The sequence below is a fragment of the Heterocephalus glaber genome, unplaced genomic scaffold (genome assembly GCF_053883595.1).
Source record: "Heterocephalus glaber isolate CG9 unplaced genomic scaffold, H.glaber_assembly_v1.0 deba00001606, whole genome shotgun sequence".
Taxonomy (NCBI): Eukaryota; Metazoa; Chordata; class Mammalia; order Rodentia; family Bathyergidae; genus Heterocephalus; species Heterocephalus glaber.
Window position 1 is genome coordinate 19,678,056 of NW_028258377.1, and position 20,414 is coordinate 19,698,469.

At 41.0% G+C, this 20,414-nt stretch overlaps 1 protein-coding gene and 1 long non-coding RNA gene across 3 annotated transcripts in view; one reads left to right on the forward strand and one right to left on the reverse strand.

Moving 5' to 3' along the window:
- The window catches only part of Dock2 (dedicator of cytokinesis 2), a 433,172-nt gene that overhangs the window by 267,524 nt on the left and 145,234 nt on the right, over positions 1-20,414 (reverse strand). The gene's annotated exons all lie outside the window — the stretch shown is intronic.
- The window catches only part of LOC147822958 (uncharacterized), a 54,048-nt gene that overhangs the window by 28,128 nt on the left and 5,506 nt on the right, over positions 1-20,414 (forward strand). The window contains exons 2-3 of the long non-coding RNA XR_015444794.1: positions 4,562-4,652; positions 18,099-18,237. This is a non-coding gene — a long non-coding RNA (uncharacterized LOC147822958). The remainder of the gene's footprint in view (positions 1-4,561; positions 4,653-18,098; positions 18,238-20,414) is intronic.

The following is a 20,414-nucleotide window of genomic DNA, read 5'->3' on the forward strand; positions in this document are numbered from 1 at the left end:
TTTGAGGTATCTCCATACCGATTTCTGCAGTGGTTGCACCAGTCTACACTCCCACCAGCAGTGGAGCAGGGTTCCTTTGCCAGTATTTATTATGGTTGATTTCTTGATAGCAGCCATTCTTTCTAGGGTGAGGTAGAATCTCAGTGCTGTTTTCATTTGCATCTCTCGAATGACCAGTGATGTTGAACATTTTTCATATGTTTATTTGCTATTTCTACTTCTTTATCTGAGAAATATCTGTTCATTTCAGATGCCCATTTTTGGATTGGGTCTTTAAATTTGGGAGGTCTGATTTTTTTTAAGTTCTTAATATATTCTAGATAGTAGGCCTTTGTCCGAGGAATTGCTGGTAAATTTTTTTTTCCCACATTGTGGGTTATCTCTTCCTGCTTTTTGAGGTTTCTCTTGCTGTTACGCTAAGCATTTTTGAGAGTGCAAGACACTGTGTTGGACATTATCCTTTGTTAAGAGATTAAGGGGGGAAGACTGGAGAATATTTATATCCCAATTATCACAGGATTTAAGTTAAGTCCTTATCTTGTCATCAGAAAGTTGAGCTTTTGTCCAGATCTATTTATTTAAAAAGGTAAAAAAATTTCCCACAATGTTTGGAAATTTACTTCTAGTAAGGAAATAAAATCATAGCTTTAAAAGGATATTAACTTATGACTTTGAAACTTTGTGTTTATTAGAAGAAATTACCAGTGTTAGGACTGTTGTTAAGGGAAAACTAGTGAGAGCATTTGAAGTGGTAAACAGTTCTTTGGAGATGAATAACCTCACCTTCTTTAGGATACTTAACTGTCCAATTATACCTCCACTGGTGTTCTCAAATTAAACCAAATAGAAGATAAGAATTATAAATTCTCTTACTAAGTTAGATAAGGATAATAAAGTCTTCCTTTTCAAACAGTTAATTTTGTAAACGAAATAAATAAGACATTCTAACAAAGGAGATTTAAAACCAACAAAAGTCTTATTTTTTCCACAATTCTCTAGGCAAAGGGAAGTCACCAAAAAATGTTCTTTAAGAAATTCATGTCACTGCAGTGTAAAGGCTAGCTGGAGGAGGAGGAGATCAACAAGCAGAGACTCAGCACGATGCCCTTGTGGTTATCCTGCTGAGGACAATGAGAACAGAAGTACTAGGCTTCTCCCCATTCCACCCCCAGATTCTTACTTCTGATATAATGTATCTGCTTATTTGCTGCAGCTAATGATTGATAAGGCCTTGAAGGAACATAAGAAATAAAGCAAGAATGGTCAGTTGTCTTGAATTTAAAATGTAAGAAGAGGTTGGGAACATAGCTCAGTGTTGAATGCATGCTCAGCAGTCATCAGGCCCTGGATTCAATCACACACACACACACACACACACACACACACACACTTTTTCAAGGACAAAAATAGTCTTTTAGTCTTGACTCAAGACTAAAAATCACGTAAAACTCACCTTATGTTTAAAATGAGAACACCAGGACCTACAGGAAGGAGATTTATTAAGGCAGATAAAGGGCTCCCCCATTTATGTAATTAATTAAGTCATTCACTCTTTCATCATTCCATTAAATTTATTAAAGAGGTTCACTCTTTGGGGGTGAAAACAAATAACTATGGGTCAACTGCCTAGCACTCAAACCAAGTTGTTGGAGATAAGAAGCAGAATTGTGTGGAAGATGCAACATGTGCTTTTACCTCCTTAGAGTAGCAACATGTTAGAAGTGGTTGACGAAACAGAGCTGTGGAGTAAGAGGTTTTTACTTAGAAGTTTGTTCTATTAGTACTCTGGTTATGATATCTCAATTAGATACTATTATAAAGTTATGAATCCAAAGGAAAAGGCTGATAATAGATTTTAGATATTCATGATCCCCTCTGGAAGTTTGTAGACTTAAAATTCAATTTAAAATTGAGCTAAATTACTAAATTTTTATGGATGGTCTGATTTTCTTGATTTTCGTGGAAAGTCTGATAATTTTCTTTTCATGGCAAGTCCTGCCCCTAGGACTTTTCAAGGAATAGACAGCTTCCTACAGACAGGGATGATGAAGAGCCAAAGCATCAGACAAAAGGTTAAACTGAATGACTGTTATACAGCCACAGCCAAAATTTTAGGATTCCATACAATATAGGTTCAGAGGAAGGGGTAGGAAGAAAGATGCATTTGCTAAATAGAACGACAGTGGACTGAGTCGCATTCCTCATGAGTCACTGAGGCTGTGGAAGCTGCAGGCCAGGCTCCAGCAACCATAGAGCATCAGCTTTACAGATTAACAAACCAGCATCCCTGTAAGCTGGAGGCTCATGGTGCTGAGAATCAGTAAGATTTGTACCCAGGAAGCCATTAATAATGTGGCTTGTTTTTCAGAGAGTACTTTGTCTTCTCTTTAACTATGATTTCTCAGAAATGTCTGGCTCCTCTGTTTTTAGATGAAATAATTTTTCTCATTTGTAATTGGAGCTGTGAAATTATATTAGTCTGCAAAACTTCAGGAAGCAGCATTTCTAAATTGCCTCTTGATTGTCAAGAAAACAAACATAAATGATTTAAAAGGTAAATAATTGTACAGCCTTAAATCAGTCTTCACAGGCCAAGGTAATGGGTGTCAGAGATGTGCCTACCCCTGTAGGGTTCCTGCCTCAGGTGCCCAATGTCTGACAAAGGCTGGATGATGTGCCATCCAGTGACAAGTCCAAATTGTAATTCAGACCAGCCACTAAGGAATCCGTAGAGCTACTAAACTCTTTGTGTTTTAATCCAAGGGAGTTTTCTTGTGTCCACATGACTGCAGAGAGGAAAATGCAGCGTTTCTTGGCTCACATTTCTCACTTCTTCAAGAACGTTTTCTTCTATGGCAGTTGGTGCCACCTACTTGAATCCATAGCCCTCTTGAATTGTGATATGTGTTTACAGTAATTTCATGACTCAGGAACACTTCATATAAGATAATCCTTTTCCTCATCTGCTCCTCCACAATATCAGCCCCATGGAAAGAATGAAATGAAGATTCTTTGTCCTTTGGAAAACTACTTTGATGCGCTGCAAACTAAAAACCCGCCCGTGATCACAGCCACCATCCCAACCCCAGATGGAAGACCTCCTAAGACCCATGTCTAGACTTTACCATCCTCACCACAAGTCTGTTCTTTCTCATTTACTTCTCTCAAAGAGAATTGCCTTCTGTGGTGTAGTTTTCTCTCTGGACCCAACATCCAAGCCATTGCGAAGGTATACCCATTGTACCTTAACCCAGCTTCGTCTGTGTTCTGGGTCAAGTCTCCTGAGTTCTTTTCTGTCTGCACACAGGAGCCCCTGTGGACAGAAACTTCTTGGATAACTTCCCATTGACCTCAGGGTCAGTTTTATGAATTCTCTGTGACAGTGCCAGACCCTTGAGGAGCTTCCTTGTCTCTCTACTCTTACCACTCACCATTCCTCCATCTCTCATCATTCTCATCATTCATCATCATTTCTCCTTTTCCAGCTTCTGGATTTTTTCACATGTTGTTTTCTTTGTCTGGAATTCTCTTCACTTGACTCTTTCTTGCCTTTGAGGTCTTAATTGAAATGGCAAATTTTCTAGGACAACTTTCCTGGTCCAATTTTGACTCAGGTAACCCTCTTTGTTTCTGCAGCACCCAGTTTTCTATTATACCATTAATATTTCTACTATACTATGTATCACTGCATGTGATCATTGTTTATGGAAGAGGACAACCAGTGAGATTCATGCTTATCATCCAAGAAATGACCCTGAGACTCAAGCTGAGGACACAGAGTACTAATTACCCCATACAGAACATTCAAATTCTCTCCAGTAGCTGGGGTATGCCATCAGCCATCCAGGTTTTTGAGAGGTGCCAGTTCAGGGCCAGATCTACACCAAGTTGGATGCAATCATCCTAGAAAAAAGGAGCCTCTGGGTCTAATGTCCACCCAGAGACTCCCTTACCCCTATCCTCCCAGGAAAGAGAGGAAGAGAGGGACAGACGGAGGGAGAGAGAAATATTGGCCAATTATTTACCCCCTAGGAAAATGTGAAATGTTTGTCAGCCTCTGATTCCAGGTATAGGTTTGTCCCACTATTAGCATGGAGAGATAGCAGAGCATTCTGGAAGGTGGTACACTGTGATTTTCCAGCTACTCTCTTGCTGTGGGTTTGTGTTGGAGGTTCAGCCACATCCAGTGTTGGTACCCATGCTTCTCGGCTAGACCATGGCAGGCTGCATGCACTTGGAATTGTATTCCACTCATAGCCAGCCTCTCACTTTGTCACCAGCAGTTTAATTGACATTTCAATCTGGTCGATTTTTCACAGACTTTAAGGTGAAACTCATTTGGCTTTGGCCAGGCTCCTGTTGACTAGAATGTGAATTCCGCTCAGCTCAATTTTCTTGGGCGGGGGGGCGGTGCATGGAGGCTTTGTGGCTATAAAGGCTGACTCTGTGTCCCCTGGGCCTTTTGGCATGCCAGGAAACCCCCTGATTGAAACACCCAGGCTCGTCTGGGCAAGGCTGAGGATTCCATCTCAGCTCTGATCAGCTGCTGTTCTTCTTTAAGGTTTGAAGAATATTTACAGATGTTAATGGCTACTTGGCCAGATCAACTGGACCCAAAGGAGGGCCTCCATTGACACAACTCTGCCCTGATGGTAAGCAATTTGTTCTCAAAACCTCCCTCCTCCAGCCAGCCAATCATGGAGAAAACTAATTCCACCCACTGGGAAATCAATAACTATCCACAAACTTCATATTCCAGATCAGGTTACAAGTCTTTTACAACTCTACTAGTATTTTCACCCAACACATTTTTCAGTGGCTCCTCAGGATTTACTTTCCTTACCTTCCCCAAACAGACCTAATTACAATATCCAGAATGACCACTCACTACCCTCTAGCCTGCCTCCATCATGTCATATATTTTCCTGTTGTGAGCCCTTAGGGCCAAAATAGGTCTCCCTGGCTAAACAAACACAGCCTATTTGGAGATTATAGAAGTCAGCAACTGTTAAAATTCTCTTCAGATATCTTAGAAGGGAGAAAATATAATTATACAGCAAATCCTTCAAAAGAAATGTGGTTGCAGAACTTTATTCTAGGCATCCAGTTAAAGTCCAAACTATTAGTGGTTGCTTTTACTATATATACTTTATATTTAACATAAAGTGTGATTTTGCATTAAACCTATAAACAAATGCCCTATAGCCTTCTGTATGCCATGCAGAAGCCGAGTGACAGTGGGAGGGGTAGACTGCTACATAATTGCTGGAATTTTTAAGAGAACCTGTTAAGATGTGTCCAAAAAAATTACACTGATTATAAATATAATTTGAAGTCTGCTAGTTTCTTTGCAATCTCTCCTTAAATATGTGTATATGCTTAATTTATTTTATTCACATACATAGACCTACATACATACGCAGTCGATGAATACTACAACAGGCACTGTTCTCCTGCATATTACATCCTGGTGGGATGCAAACAATTAAATAAAAAAGATAATAGTTGTCTTCTCTGGAAGTAAGAAACTCTGCAATGAAATTTAGGTGAAGGTGATTTATTAGGACTGAAAGGGGAGTGTAGCAGTGGGGCCATGAAAAGAAAGAAGCAGCACAGAGTTCAAAACTCCAGCAGCCCTCACGGAGGGAAACTTCTGGCCTCCATCTCCAGGGAGTGCTGCAGACTGTGCAGGCCACAAGGAAGAAGGACCTGAAGTATTCAGGCCCAGGGGGTGGACAGCCCCAGGTCCTCTGAGCACTTCCAGTGCACAGGCAAAACAGCCTCCTGCAGCTTGAGGGCAGTCCCAAGAGGCAGGTGCTGCCTGTTGAAAGTGACATTGTGGAAAGAGCCTGGTGCTGAGGCTGCTACTGCAGATTCTGAGAGCTGCCTGCAGGATAGTCAAGCAGGGAATGTGAAAAAGTGAAGGGGTAGTGGCAAGGCCATGTCCTATGGGCAGTCAGGGAAGGGCTCCCTGAGATGAAAACACTTGAGCTGGGATGTGAAGGGAGCAAAGAGAACCGCATGCAGAGATCTCAGGGAAGAGTACCATAGGCAGAGGAGAAGCAGGCAAAGGTCCTGGGACACAGATTTGCTTAAGCAGGTGGAGGAATCGTGTGCAGACAAATGTAGCTGGACTGTAGGAAACAGACAGAGGGCAAGATGAGACAAATAATTTGGAAGAGTTCATTGGGGCTCATCAGGCCCTGGGCCCAGGATTTTGATTGCTGGGTGGAAACAAACACTTTTTGTCTTTGTGTTTTTAGTGGGGACTGGGGAGTGGGACTAGAGAAGAAAGCAAGAGAACATGAAAGAGACTTTTTTCAAGGGGAAGAATGAGTCTAATATTTATTGAGCCTTACTCCTCTGTACCAGAAATTTTCACTACTAAGTGCATCATTATACTGATTTTATGGAGGAGGGAACTGAAGTTCAGAAAAATTTGGTAACTACCTAAAATTCCACAGAAAGTAAGAAGTAGAGTTGATTTAAGCCCAGAAAATGTGATACCAGAGCCTACATGCACATGTACTAAGCTATCTTGCCTTTTTACTATAACAGTGAAGAATATAGATGATAAATATTGGATTATTTTGCAGCAGTAGAGACAGAAGTGGGTAAACTTGGGCTATGATTTACTGGTGAATTCAATGTACTATATACATGTGTGGTTATATGAGGTTTCAGGTATTCAAGGAAAAGAGCATAAGGTTCCTTTTAGGATTTATCAAATTAGGAGTTAATCACAGAGAATATTTCGTTCCTTTAACTAGCAAGTAAGGAAAGACTCCCATCAACATTTATGCAAAAGTGGGAAGTGGCCAGCTGCAGAGAGGGCCCTTTGTCATCTCATCCAAAAGCTCTTATAATCAGTGTGTTCTGACCATGTGTTCACATTCACCTTTAGTTGCCCCCCTTCTGCAACTGCTGACCATCTTCCTCACTGCCAGCTCACTCATTTAACCACAATCCTGCTCCATAGAAAGTGCTTTTAGAAATAGAAAGATGCAAACATGGTCAAATGAACTGTGATCCAAAGTGTGATTTGGTCCCTAATGCTTAGAAGGATTACATTTGCAATGCTACAGCAGATGGGTGCAGCTTGGCCTGTTAGAAGACTGAGTCTTACCTACTTCCCAACCCTGGTGGATGGAAGGAGAAGCAAATAGACAAGCTTGGAGCTGGACCTGTTGCCTCTGTACTTGATAGTGTTAGCCATCCTTCACAAGATTCCTAGGAAAGCAGTGTGCTCCATTTCAGATGCATGCATGGGGAGAAATGCATCAGGTAGCTCTCTGACTGCTAGGAGCTGCGTCTGATGTCTCTTGAGCCCATTTGGTTCCAGTTCAGTGACAAGTGGAATTCACATCCATTTGTAAGTGCTCAGTACACCTATTAGACCGGTCAGCACCACCAACACCTCTCCTGGACTAACCAACCACTCCTGACTCACTCCCTCTCTTCTGCATCGTACCACACAGTGTCCCTAATCCCTTCACCCACAGCTCTAGAGACTAATCCAATTCCCTGCATCCATAAATCCCATCTCTACTTAATCAGGGACTCTTACAGCTTCCACACCTTGTGAACTATTCTGTAGTCATACACACAAAAGGGTTTTTCTTGGGAGCCAAGGTTATTATGACAGATATATTTTAATAAGGGATATAAATTGTTGGGAGTGAGCAAATTGGAGAGTAGAATATTGATTATAAGAGACATGCAACGTGTGTTGAACTCCTGCTGGGGTCTAAGCATCATACTGGGAATCTAATCTCTGGCAAAATCTACTGTATAGATTGCATTTCCCCCATTTTACAGATGACAAACCAGGTGCTCCACAGAGTTTGCCCAGGGTCATCTAGCTAGTGTGATGACAACTGAGGCAGGATGTCCATGAACACCCATCTGACTCCAGCACACTCAGGCTCAGGGGTGAGGCAATTATTCCCAACTGCTGGATTTTTTCTATTACCAAGCTATATGACCTTGGATTAGTCATTTCATTCCCTCTCCTTCCAAAAATTGGGATTAGAGTGCTCTTACATAAGAAGACCAAAATACAATGTGATACAAATCCAGCTGCAGTAGCATGTGTAATGTAGCATTGAGAGCTGACACTATGCCCTGAAGGTTTTGAGTCCAAAGCTAAGCATATTGAATGTTCAGTTTCCTCCAGGTACATACATACATCACAAAACACCTGGTGCACACATGCTGGAATGAAATGGACTCAAAGCCATTATCTGCATCATTCAAAGGACATTTTGGTCTGAAATAACCAAATTCAGAGAGTTGTGCTGCAAGAGATGGGTATAAATTGGAAATAATTGGGATATATGGCTCAGATTTTCATTTTCCTCTTTTGTGTATGGGGTGACTAAGCAGGGCCCAGGCAAACTCCCTTTTACATTTCTCTTTGCAACTTAGAATAATGACACCACTTACAACCCTCTATCGCTGCCATCACAAAACTTGCAAAGACCAAAAAGAAACCCCAAAAACCAACAACAATGTTTTGGATCAATACAAGCAGCTAACATTCCATTTCTGGGAAAAGTACACATTAAAAGCCTCTTGTTTATACTTTAAGGCTAACAGAGGGGCTCTTCATTTCAGAGAATTAAATGAGAAAATGCTCCTGGATTCAAGCATTAGCAAAATGGAATGGTTGCATAATTGTTTCGAATCATCAACTGCTTTTCTTCTCTCACCTTCCCACATCAGCTACAAAGGAGGGGAGGCTATACCTCCTCAGCTGCAGCTCCATACACTTAAAACCTAGTGTTGTTTATTACAAAAGGAGCACCAGGAAGTAGCATATACTTCAACCAAGCTGAGTAACTGGAAGCAAACTTCAAAGAGGAAGGGGGAAAAAAAAATCATTGCCACTTTTCTGTAAATAAAAATGGAAACGGGGAGAATTTACCCTCTGGCCCAGATTTCTTTTCTTAATGTGCTCAGATAAGAAGGTGGAGAGCAAAGGCAGCCCTGAAGGGGAAGGACAGTTGTTTGCTTCCTTTTTCCACTTGGGTACCAGAGCCAGTGTGGGCCTTCTCCCTTGGAAGGCCCAAAGCAAGGGAGTGATTTAAGAAATGAATCCCCACTTAGGCCCCATATTTAAATAAAAGGATCAAAGTGATTCTGCCTGGACTCTAAAGCAATAGATCAGGAACTGGGGAAAGTGAGATGGAAGGAAATGAAGAGAATAAATATCCCTCAACAGCATGTAATGAGCTCTTTGTACAAAGGGAGCACGAAATATGACCCCTGCCCTTGGGGAAGTCCAACCATAATAAAGAAAAGAAGCATCCAATTGATGGGAACAGAATAAAAATACATACAATGAAACATGCCGTGTTTCCAATTATGTTCAGTCCCTGCGGATGAATCTCAAATTGCTCCTATGAAATTGATATTAATATTTTATTTTGGCTTTATTTGTTCATATATTTATTATTAGTTATATGTACTTCTTTATAGGCTACCTTAGCTCAAAAAGAATTTTAAAAAAGAAAACATGTCGATGTAAAAGTTCACTTAAGTGCTCCAATCACCTTCCTCGTGGCAATAAGGGAAATCATGCAAATATTGAGCCTCGAAGCTACAGCTTTTTGTTCATTAAGGCAGAAGAGGAACAATTTCTGGCAGGAAATGAGGCTTTTTCTGACACTAAATTCTTTAAAAAAAAAAACTTTTCATATTGAGTTTTAATGTTAATGCTCTACTTTAAGTCATGATTAGGTGTTTTAGATATCAAATTGTGGAATTCTAGTTCTGAAAAGAACTAGGAAAAAACTTATGTATGCATATGAAAAGTGAAAAAGAAAAAATCCAGGTGCAGTGGTGTACACCTATAATCAAAGGTATGTGGGAGGCTGAGGCAGGAGGATCATAGGTTCAAGACCAGCCAGGGCAATTTAGGGAGGCCAGCCTGGACAGCCTGTCTCAAAATGAAAATTAAGAGGGTAGGGGGATGTTAGGTTGGTGGTAGAGCACTTGGCAGCATGCACAAGGCCCTGAGTTCTGTCTCCAGTGCCACCAAAAAAAAAAAAAATAGACATAAACATATATACACATATATATTCATCAACTCATGTGAACAATTCAGTACTGAGGGCCTACAAATATCAAGGATCATATATGGCACAGGGTCTCCTGGACTTGGATGTAAGTGATAAAGACAAAGAGAAGTGGCCAGAATCTAGGCATATATAGGAATGTTTCAAAGGCCTTAGTGATTGGCTGAAAGTGAAAACTGAGGCACAATATCTCTGAATGTCTAGAAAAACAAGAATGCAAAAGGAGAATAGAATAATCAGTGTTTTGGAAATGATGAATTTGAGTACCTGTAAGATCTCCAAATAAAGATGTCAAAAGGACAGTTGGCTAAACATGTCTGAAAGTGATCTATTAGGAAGGGATGAGCATTAATTTTACTATATGAAAGACACGAGGAACACAGCTGCCTCTCACCAGAAGAAATTGACAATGAGCAATTACAATGTGATTAGCAAAGGATGGCTTACTTTTTGCTGATCATAAATGACATGGTGAAATGAAGAGAAGGAAAAAGTAGGAAAAGAGAGGAGAAGAAAGAGGAGTAGGTAAAATAGGAAGTCATGATAGAGCAGAAGAAAGGAGGCAGAGGAAGTTAAGACAAAGAAGAGGGCAAAGAGAAAGTAAAAGTAGAGAGAAAGAGCAGCAACAATGGATGTATGAATGGGGAATGCAGGGAGATGAATGAATATAGGAAGTTGGGCAATAGGAGCTAAAGGGTGCTGAGATTTTGACCTGAATATTTTAGACCATCACAAGAATAAGGTTTAGATAGAGCCCGAAGGGGTTAAGTAAGTACCCTGATCTGCCACCTTGCCAGGTGATCTGATTAATAAGTTTGTCCCCACTGTTACTTCACCAAGCAGTTTCAAGTGAGGAGACACTGGAGGAAGCTTCTGGGAGCATCAGTTAATGATCTTCTAGACCACCGAGGATGAGCCTGTTGAAGTCAGGGATGGAATAGTCCTCTCTTTCTCAAGGACTCTCTGTTGGAGCTTCATACACAGCCTGCTAACTCAAGACGTGGCAACGTGAAAAATGAACTAGGAAAGAAGGGGAATAGAAAGGAGTGTCAGCCATTAAGTGGGCTCTATTCGCATTCCTCTGATGCAAGGTCATGTGATCAGTGCTGTACAGTCAACAGCCGAGTGTAGAGGGTGAGACACGGAATCCCAGTTATTCTCTGGGTGATCTTAACCTCCCTGTGTTCTTGTGTTCTTAACCTCTTTGTATTCTTAACCTCCTGCATTCCTGTTCTCTATCCTTAAAATGGAAGTAATATGTCACCTTCCCAAACAAGACTGTGCAATACAATATTTAGCACTTACAGCAGCACTCCTGGTCCACAGCAAGCACTATAAATATGTAAGTTGCTATGATTTAATTTTTTAAATATTCATGTCATTTTCTAGGTAATGAAAGTATGCTACATTTTGTTATGGGTGGTGGTTACACATATGCATGCATTTGTAAGAAATTCACTAAAGTATATAGTTAAGATTTATATATGTTCCTATATATCAATTACATAAGTTCTACTAAAATTAAATCTATGCATTTAATTATATATAAATATATGCATACATATATAGGACAGTAGTTTATATTACTATAATATGTACATATATTGCTACATTCCTATGTACATATAGTACTATATGTAACATATAGTACATATATGTAATATAGTAATAGATAAAAGTATGTATTTCACTATACAGTACACGTTATTGTTTCCCCTGTTAACAGAGTACACTGTGAGAATTCAGGACGCCAGGAAAGTTGCCCCAGATTCTAGAGTCTGCTCTTAAAATTTGGACTGAATAAGTTCCCACAAGCCCTGGTCCTCAATAGGGAGTAAGACAGCACACAACCAAAGACATTGGGAGAATAGAGACCTACAGTGCCAGAGAAACAGAGAGATCTTTTCTCCTCTCTCCCATTCTTTCTCCCACCTTCAACCCTCTTCTCAACTTAGCCTAGTTCCACTGTCTCATTAACTCTTCACACCAAGAACCCTGCCAAGCAAGAACCTGGCAGGCGATGACACCCCCTGCCCGCCCCCAGCAGGAAAATACCCAGCAGAGGGCTGGAAGTGATTAAGGACTGAGGGGAACACACCTCAAGCTCTCCAAATCCCTCAGGCACCAAGATACCCCGCAACTAGCTGAAGTATGCCCATGAAGAGCATGCATGTAGCTCTGGCCAAGAAAAGCATCAGCCAAAGGAGATGGAGGGCTCATGATTTACAAGGTGCCATAGAAATTAATTTTGTATGCCTCCTCCATTAGCAGTGCGTCTGAATTAACTTTAATATGCAAGTTATCATGTTAATCTTTGATACTAAAAAAGAATGTATCATCATTAACCTTCCTAGCCCTGAATTTAGCAATGCAGTCTTTTTATTAGCAATAATACAAGGAGCATTATTTCTTGGCATCTCGATACTCTTAGCTATTGGTATGCAGTTCCACCAGTCACTTGGTAAAACCTCTGCTGATTCAGAGCCCATTTTTCAAACATTTGACTTTAACTGCCCGTAAGTTACCAGAAGTTGAATCCACCTTCCCTTTTTCCCCCAGTTCTCCTAAATAAGAATAAATTTTCTACTGAAGGAGAAGTCGGTGGGAGGAGGCCCACAGAAAGAGTGGACGTGAACATGCACTGTGTGATGTTCAGGAAAGGCCAGTTCGTCCTTGGCCAGCCATTGTGACTGAAGAGATCTTCACAGTTGTGAGATTCCTGATAACATATTTATAGCTAAGAGGAAACATCTGCTTCTGAAAGCAGGGAAGCATGTTAATATTGGAAGATGCACTGTTAAAGATAATGGGGAAAATCTCCCTAATAGGGCAATCTAGTACACCTTTCTTTCCATATATTCATTTGATATAGAAAATTATAGATAACAAAAAATGTGAAAAATTTCATACCATATTTTGATCCATAGCCTTAATATTTCTATTTCATTTATTCAATACATGCTAATATTTAAAATGTAATAATAGCAGGAAAATGTTTGATAAATTGCATCTTGCCATCTTTTTCTTCTCTTCATATCCTCTAATTGAATAGCAAGATAATCAGTAGTTAGATAACTTCTTAGAAGGGGATTAAAAAAAGGTGAGAAAAAGGTCTAAAATACAATCTTAAAATAGAGTATCAGGCCCTAAAAAATAAAAACAGTTTCTGTTCTCAACAAATTCAATAGCATACAATATATATTTCAAAATATAAGCAAAAATATCTAGATGCTGAAACTAAATTGAGTGACAATCAAATTTTGGCTTCTAGGAAAGGTACCAGTAACAAGATTTTTGACATATCTGAGATTATCCCTGGCAGATGTGTAGTTTTATGTTTTCCTTTAAGATATAATAACTGTTTTTCTAGATATTACCTTAAAAAAGACATGACATGAGTAAGAAGAAAACTGGACCTAGCCATGTTTATCCTCAAAGGCTAAAGGGAAGATCAAATATCTTTCAAGTTTTAATTAATTATTGTTTTGCTAATGGGAGGTCACCATATACTTGTCATAATTTACAACTTGAACTGTTATTTGCTTAGTGTTTTTCGTGAAATAGATTCATCTTAACCTTCTTACATTTTTTAGAAAACTTTGCTACTTCAGATGGAAAACCAGTACCTCTTACCATAAATAGAAGAAAATAATAACAATCAGTATGACGCAAACAAAATACTTTTATTAAATTCTAAGAGAAGGATAAGCCTGAGGTTTGCTATTTCTTTGTTACCGAAGGAGATTAGTAGAGAAAGATTAAAGGCAAAATACCTAAAGAAAATACCTAAGAAATCTTAACATAATCAGTAAGGAAACTGAAAGAGAATGAAAGATTGCCACTTCTGTGATACACTACCTATGCACATTTAAAATTATCTGTCACACTGTGAAAAATAGTTTTGCATAATGGAGTAGAGGGCCACACTTCGAGAAACACAAGTAAAAAGAAAGAAAATCAGGATTGCTGACTTCTAATCCCAACTCTTGGACAGATCATGTTCCTTTTTTGGATCAATTTTCTTGGACATAAAATGAGGAGGCTGGGTTAGATAATCATTCTAAGGAGACACTAAGTTCTGTCTATTTCTTATGAAATCTTTAAACATATTTTTTAAAAAATATCTTCTTGTCATTGTCATATAAAGTATGAGGTAGTTAATTGCATTTACCCTGTTATCTGAAAGGTTTACCAGGAAAAAATAGTAAAGCTTTGGAAAACATCAGCTATTTTGGAGCAAAAGACCTTTAAAGCTGTAGTGTTGAAAAAAATCAATTAAACTGACTGCAATGCACACACAACAAAAGTTGACCACCCGGGACAGATGCCATCGTTTCCTTAGACTTCGGAAACCACTGGCCAGATTGATGCTTTAAATGGACCTGACACACCCTCGGCCCAGCAATGCCTGGCTCAAACAGCAGTAAAAGAAGGTGCTGAGTTCAAGTGACCAGATTTCTCTTCCTCTTCATAGGAAAAGGGGTAGAATGTGAGACCAAAAATACTAAGCAAAATAGTCAACAATTAGTTAAGTATCTGCGATCTAGCTCATGTTTTTGTTTTCCTGTCCTGATATTTCAAAAAACAGTTAATTTAAACAACATCTTATTTTTAATACTCTACACTGGCTCCAAATCTGAACTGATTATAATAAAAGTGAACTTAGTGATTATAAATAAACAATTAAAATGGAAATAATAGTTATACTAATTTGAAGCTATCATTTATGGAGCATTTATTACCATCAAGGGACTGTACTAAGCATTACTTCACTTAAAATTCATTTTAGCCCCGTTATTTTCTCAAATTACAGCCCAAAAGAACTGAAAACCAAAGAAGTAGCATGACTTTCCAAAGTCACTGATGGATATAACTCAAATAACAGAACAAATAAACCCTGCAATGCTTCTCTGGAAATCAGTAAGTTTTTGATAAGAAGATCACCCAAGAAACCAACTTTATACATTTGGGGCCAAAGTTAAGGTCATAAAAAAAAATCAGAGGTGACCCAAATCAAACTGAATAAAGGCTAAAGAGTCACTCACAATTTCTGAAGCTGTTTGGTATGCCTTTTTAATAATTTTTGGAAGTTGTAAACAACAAGTATGAATTTAAAATCCTCCAGCTCTCTTCTCAGAGGTCCCATGGCACTTTCTTTATACCCTTACTGTAGAATATTTGTTCAGCATTTTAGTAGAGAACCTCGTTCTGCAAAATGCAGACAGAGGAGTGCCTCGAGGGCATCACTACGCTGTTGTCATCTTCGTGTTTTCTAAATGGCTACTCAATGCTCTGTTTATACCAGAGGATCAATAAACACATACTAAGTTGGAAAACCTGTTCTAAAAGTTGCCTCTCTTCTGCAAACAGTGACCCTGGCCATCCTGTGGGGGATTCAAGATGTCAAAGACAAAGTTAAGATGAGTTTTGAGGCAAAAGCAGACTTTAGACTAAAGGTTCAGTTCCAGAGTTGTGCACATCTAGAGAGCACTGGGACACGGGAGTGGATGACGATCTCCCCAGGCAAGAACACGTAGAGCAGAACCGGAACACAGCTGAGAACCGCGGGCCTAAGTGGTTGCTGAATGAACTGAAAGCAGGAAGTGGCCTTCTTTTCTCTGTGCCCTACATTTCTGACCCTCGGGCTTAGAAATAAAGATCTGGAGATTTGCAGTCACACAGCATTGTGTTCTGAGGATGCCCCACTTGCCAGGATAACCAAGGGAAAACAAAAACCACTACAGAGGGTTCTGGTGTCCTCCTCTAGGTCAACAAGAGAAGGTAGAAAGGGATTGCTGGTCAGATTTAGGTTGAGGGAGCCACAAGGACCCTGGATGTCTGGAAGGCCCCTGAGCAGTACAGCAGTTCCTTCTCCAAGGAACCAGAGCAACCAAGAGCCCTCTGTTCTGCTTGTCCCCAACCCCAGGGTCTGCCCCTTGATATATAGTATTTGGCTAAAGTCTCCTGATAAACTTGGAAGAGAGAACAACACATCTTAAGCTCAGGGAATTGTTTTCTCCTTTTCCTGCTGAATCACGGAGTAAGCCACTCTGCTATGTGTAGACAGGTCTTCCACCTATCAAGATTTGCCAGCCACTGTAGGCCCCTGAAACACCACAAATTTTCTTGAGAGGTAACTGGGACCTGTCTGATTTCTCAGCATAGGCCTTGAATGGAGAGCAGAGTGCTGTGGTGAACCTCCTGTTGCCTGGATTATAATTGATCTTAAAACCTGCCACTGCAGCTCCATAAACCAAGCCAAACCAAACAAAGCATCCCGCTGCGGGGCCTGGCAAAGCTGGGCCACAGGCAGGGCTGAGCCTGATGAAAAGCAATTTTTCAAGACCCACACAAACAATTGTAGGGGGAGGAATAGCCACCTGCAAGGGAGTAATGTTGTCTCCACTGCTGCTTCCTCTCCCGAAGGGCTGGAATATTGGGGTGGGCTGTTGTCCCAGGCCCTTGTAGGACACACAGACCCAGACTTGATGGCGTTCTCCCTCACCAGCGCACTGCAGGTCCACACACCACAGGCTCTGTAGACAACACAGGGCCCCCAGTACATCTGGACACAATGAGTCTCTCGTGTCTTTCGTGTCAGGCTGACACCAGTGCTCTCAAAACCTCAGGATGACAAACTGCTTTTCAAGTATTCTGAATAGTACATGAAGTGACTGCTTCTTTTTCTTTGCTGTCCTGCCAACACAGATCCACTGACCCAGAGAGATGGACAGGAGCTCATAGATCCAACTCTCTGACCATACCCAAGAAGAATGGAACCCAGAGAGGTTAAGTGATTTGTCCAAGGTCACAAAGCTTGTTAATAGCTTTCCTCCAGTAGAGCTTAAATTTTCCAACTCTTACTAGAGTGTTTAGTCCAATAGGAGAAATTAACATAATAGTCCCTTTGTCCTTGAAACACTCACTGAGAACCTACTGGATGCCAGTTACTATAAAACAGAGAAAACACACACTCTTTACTGAAGTCAAGCAGTCAGTATTTGTAAGTACAATGAAAATCTCAGAGAAGCATGAGAAGGAAAGACCTCCCCTCCCCGCCAACCCTGGCCCAGGTCTACAATATGTGGGTTCTCATTGCATTTGTATGGATTATGATAAATAAAATATGAACATGAAAGGACCCCTCCCTACCCAGAAGCTGTCTGCACATGTGGTTCAAAGGTCCTATATTAGATGCCAAATTCTTTTAACTCACCCTGGGAAAAGAAATTGACAAATTTCCCAACCACTTTGGAAAACCCACAAAGATTTCCCAGGGAAGGTATGTTAGAATGTCCCAGTACACAGTAAACCTGCACACACATGCTGACACACAGATATACATTTTTATTGGGGGTAGAGAGGCAAGGCTGAAAATTTAGAAATCTCATCAGAGCTGAGCCCATCCATCCTAGGGAATAGGACTCAAGCTGGGTGAGAATAAGCCAAATGCTTCTTAGCACAATCGTGGCAGGGTCCCATAGATCCAAAAGCATCAAGGCTAAAGCCACATTAGTATGGGAACTACACCTTCTGCTAATGTGATTAGACTGTGCTGTGTCTGAAGGAAAAAAATGCTCACCTTTGCCAAGGTGTGCCTTATTTCTTACACAACTCAGAAACAAAATGGTTGGGAGCTGTCTATGTGGGGGGAAATGAAAGGAGAGGAATTTCTCCAGTCCACTCTCTCTCTCTCTGTGGACCTTACAGTCTTTCACCACACCTGCTCCCAGAACTGCAGGGACAGGGCAGAAGAGAGCCTTGCTGGGAGCCTGCTGATGCCAGAAGCAGATATAAGTTGTGCAAACTTAAGAAGCAGGCAGGGGGCAAGGAGAAGCTCCTCAAGGGCTGGGTGGAGCCTGCAGGTTTATATAAGGGGCTGCATGGGGGTCCTGGGGCTATGGGCAGGAGTAGCACAAATGAGAACCAGTCACAGACAGATAAGCAGGGAGATGGTGAAACCTGCACAGCAGGCAGGGGGTGCAGCAGTGAACCTGAGCTGACCCAATCTTTTCCCAGCTTCAGGGGCAGCCCGAGGACATTAGCCACCTGCAAAAACCACCAGCCGCAGCACACCTGGTGAACTGCAGGAACAGTGATACCTGACAGCCAGCACTGGTAGAAACACTCTCCAACCACTGGCACCGCCTCAGCACAGGTAGTGAAAATGAAGTCCCCACTTCTTCCTGATACACTGAAGTATGCCCTTAGAGGCAGGAAGAGAGGGGTCACACTCTCAATGAGCATAATCACTGTGTGGGCAAAGAAAGGCTGGGCCGGAAGTAAGAGACCTAATTCTTCCTACTTTCTAATAATGGAGGAATACTTGATCTCAAAGGGCCTTTTAAAAATGGATTGAGAGGGAGGGGGTTGGATCAGGCAAATGTGCACGTGTGTTCACTGAGTAGTATCTAGTCCCCACATGCTACCTGTCCCCATACACATTGCCTCGGATGGGAGTCAGTTCCATTTTTCACACTAGCTAAGTGAAATAAGCCAATGCCTTATATTTCATATTTCTTATATTTGAATTGAAATTTTCCTGATTAGATGAAGAAGGCAGAGGCAGAGAGAGAGAGAGAGAGACTACTCTATTAGATGCCAGGAGAGGGTCTGCTTGCTGTACATACCAGGGTGAAGCCCTGCAGCTGGACGCTAACATCCTTCCAGCTGAGACACTTGATACTTTAGTATACACATATGCTCAATCCTTCATGCAGCTCAAATTCCTCCACAAAGCAAGTAAGGCAGTGTATATTAGACTCGTTTTACACAGAGATAAAGTTAAGTAAAACTGAGGTATCAAGATCTTACCTCAAAGTCTTACAGGTGTCTCCTTCTAAACTTCTGTGCTTATAATTTTGGGAGTAAAGAGGGAATGAAGTAACATGAGCACACCTCTGAGCTTCCTAACCAGCCCAGTCCTTCAGATTCCTTGAATGCAGCCCAACAAACATTTATGAACACAAATATATTATTACCAGTCACTACCTAGAATGCTGGGGACACAGATAGTAAGTATAGTATGGATGTTAGGAACCTGTTGTTAAATCTCCACTTTCTATCTCAGTTTAAACTTTAACTGCAAAAGGAGCCACTAACAGTCTCTATGAGATAGGGTTGAGGGAGGATTCATGAAGCTAACAATGCATAGTTCTTGGCATAGTGTACTTCCGACATGTTGGCAAGCACCCAGCAAGTGTTAACTAAGAAGTCAGGTTCCAATCAACAAGGAAGACTGACTACAATGCAGTATTGAGTGCTGCTGCACATGTAACTCTGACCCCAAGCTCTCTGAGTGCAATTAGCTCAGATCCACAAACCTTGGGGTGAAAGGAACTTGGTATATCCCCTAAATCACATCATCACTTAAGAGATGAGGAAAATGTGACCAAGGGTTGAATCCTTCCCCCAAGGTGGAACCTACAGAAAACGGCAGAGCTGAGAACACAGGTCTCCTGACCTCTAGTTCCACATTCTACTATATCATGAGATGATTACAATAATAGTAGTAGTTACAGTTATTAATGATGATGCGAATGATGGGGTGACACTCTATTTACAAGCTGTTACTAAGTATGAGACTTCTCTATGTTTTTCACTGGCAATGCCCCATTTAATAACCACAAGTCAATGAGGCAGCCATTTTTTTTGTTTCCATTTGACAACTGAAGAATCAATCAGGTGCTTTTAGAAGTGAAGGGTCCTAGGGAAGGTAGCAAAATCCAGTCTTGATCCAGGCCCTTGTTCTGAACAACTGTCTTAAGTTGTGCCTAGATCAGAAATGGGAAGTCTCTCCTCAAATAATTTCGCTCTCTTTAGCTGAAGTCACAATTAGAGTCTTGTTTGCCTTTGGATAATTGGCCTCCTTCTTTGCTCCAGTGCCTGGTTCCACTTGGGCAGTCTCTCCAGCCTGGTTAGCATCACACTCAGCAAGCCCACTCTGGCTGCCCAGGCTAATGAGGGCTCTCTCTCAGTGAGGCTGCACTGAAGTGCCCAGTATCACAGAGAGCTGCCACACACACACACATCCCTACCATCAAGATGATGGCAGAACTGTGGACACACATCCCACCCAAATTGGATCGTGTCTCTCCAGCTCCTCATGCAAGGACAACACAGTCTGCTTAATGTTGAGTTTGCTGTATAAGGAGGGAGCAAAAATCTGTGTTAAAATGTGTGTGCATGTGTGTGTGTTCGCACATGTGTGCACATGCTCATGTGTGGTGCATGTGTGTATAAAGGAGGAAGGAAGGAGAGTAAAAACCCTGGATAAAACTGAGAAAGCTGGCTGAGAGTATGTCTAATAATAAAGAAATAATGAGCAAAGAGCAC